Here is a 2,500-nt window from a genome sequence, read left to right on the forward strand (position 1 = left end):
AGATGCCTGTCAATGAGCACCTTTTCCCAGCTTTGAATGCAGGTTTCCAGCTTCAGACAAAATGTGGCTCCAAACGTGCAGTTTTGCGCCCGAACGTGGGATTTCGCTGGGGACGGTTTCTAAATTCAAGTTGGCACGGGGGGCAGCGGTGTGTGTGGTTATTTTCCCAGGATTGATGATCCCCAATTCGGTGGGTCCGTTTAAAGTTTTGTTTGGGCTCCCGTTTCGCGGGGAAGCGCGTGCGCGTGGCGAGCCTGACCTCCCCGTGTCCCCCTCGCCCAGACCTTTCCAACGCCACCCGGGTGAAGGTGCTACGAGGTCCCGAAGTGGAGATGCCTGTCAATGAGCACCTTTTCCCAGCTTTGAATGCACGTTTCCAGCTTCAGACAAAATGTGGCTCCAAACGTGCAGTTTTGCGCCCGAACGTGGGATTTCGCTGGGGACGGTTTCTAAATTCAAGTTGGCACGGGGGGCAGCGGTGTGCGCGGTTATCTTCCCGGAAAAAGCCGTCCCCAGCTCGGTGGGTCCGTTTAAAGTTTTGTTTGGGCTCCCGTTTCGCGGGGAAGCGCGTGCGCGTGGCGAGCCTGACCTCCCCGTGTCCCCCTCGCCCAGACCTTTCCAACGCCACCCGGGTGAAGGTGCTACGAGGTCCCGAAGTGGAGATGCCTGTCAATGAGCACCTTTTCCCAGCTTTGAATGCACGTTTCCAGCTTCAGACAAAATGTGGCTCCAAACGTGCAGTTTTGCGCTCCGAACGTGGGATTTCGCTGGGGACGGTTTCTAAATTCAAGTTGGCACGGGGGGCAGCGGTGTGCGCGGTTATCTTCCCGGAAAAAGCCGTCCCCAGCTCGGTGGGTCCGTTTAAAGTTTTGTTTGGGCTCCCGTTTCGCGGGGAAGCGCGTGCGCGTGGCGAGCCTGACCTCCCCGTGTGCCCCTCGCCCAGACCTTTCCAACGCCACCCGGGTGAAGGTGCTACGAGGTCCCGAAGTGGAGATGCCTGTCAATGAGCACCTTTTCCCAGCTTTGAATGCAGGTTTCCAGCTTCAGACAAAATGTGGCTCCAAACGTGCAGTTTTGCGCCCGAACGTGGGATTTCGCTGGGGACGGTTTCTAAATTCAAGTTGGCACGGGGGGCAGCGGTGTGTGTGGTTATTTTCCCAGGATTGATGATCCCCAATTCGGTGGGTCCGTTTAAAGTTTTGTTTGGGCTCCCGTTTCGCGGGGAAGCGCGTGCGCGTGGCGAGCCTGACCTCCCCGTGTGCCCCTCGCCCAGACCTTTCCAACGCCACCCGGGTGAAGGTGCTACGAGGTCCCGAAGTGGAGATGCCTGTCAATGAGCACCTTTTCCCAGCTTTGAATGCAGGTTTCCAGCTTCAGACAAAATGTGGCTCCAAACGTGCAGTTTTGCGCCCGAACGTGGGATTTCGCTGGGGACGGTTTCTAAATTCAAGTTGGCACGGGGGGCAGCGGTGTGTGTGGTTATTTTCCCAGGATTGATGATCCCCAATTCGGTGGGTCCGTTTAAAGTTTTGTTTGGGCTCCCGTTTCGCGGGGAAGCGCGTGCGCGTGGCGAGCCTGACCTCCCCGTGTGCCCCTCGCCCAGACCTTTCCAACGCCACCCGGGTGAAGGTGCTACGAGGTCCCGAAGTGGAGATGCCTGTCAATGAGCACCTTTTCCCAGCTTTGAATGCAGGTTTCCAGCTTCAGACAAAATGTGGCTCCAAACGTGCAGTTTTGCGCCCGAACGTGGGATTTCGCTGGGGACGGTTTCTAAATTCAAGTTGGCACGGGGGGCAGCGGTGTGCGCGGTTATCTTCCCGGAAAAAGCCGTCCCCAGCTCGGTGGGTCCGTTTAAAGTTTTGTTTGGGCTCCCGTTTCGCGGGGAAGCGCGTGCGCGTGGCGAGCCTGACCTCCCCGTGTGCCCCTCGCCCAGACCTTTCCAACGCCACCCGGGTGAAGGTGCTACGAGGTCCCGAAGTGGAGATGCCTGTCAATGAGCACCTTTTCCCAGCTTTGAATGCAGGTTTCCAGCTTCAGACAAAATGTGGCTCCAAACGTGCAGTTTTGCGCCCGAACGTGGGATTTCGCTGGGGACGGTTTCTAAATTCAAGTTGGCACGGGGGGCAGCGGTGTGTGTGGTTATTTTCCCAGGATTGATGATCCCCAATTCGGTGGGTCCGTTTAAAGTTTTGTTTGGGCTCCCGTTTCGCGGGGAAGCGCGTGCGCGTGGCGAGCCTGACCTCCCCGTGTCCCCCTCGCCCAGACCTTTCCAACGCCACCCGGGTGAAGGTGCTACGAGGTCCCGAAGTGGAGATGCCTGTCAATGAGCACCTTTTCCCAGCTTTGAATGCAGGTTTCCAGCTTCAGACAAAATGTGGCTCCAAACGTGCAGTTTTGCGCCCGAACGTGGGATTTCGCTGGGGACGGTTTCTAAATTCAAGTTGGCACGGGGGGCAGCGGTGTGTGTGGTTATTTTCCCAGGATTGATGATCCCCAATTC

This window comes from Osmerus eperlanus, chromosome 4 (assembly GCF_963692335.1).
Source record: "Osmerus eperlanus chromosome 4, fOsmEpe2.1, whole genome shotgun sequence".
NCBI classification, from domain to species: Eukaryota; Metazoa; Chordata; class Actinopteri; order Osmeriformes; family Osmeridae; genus Osmerus; species Osmerus eperlanus.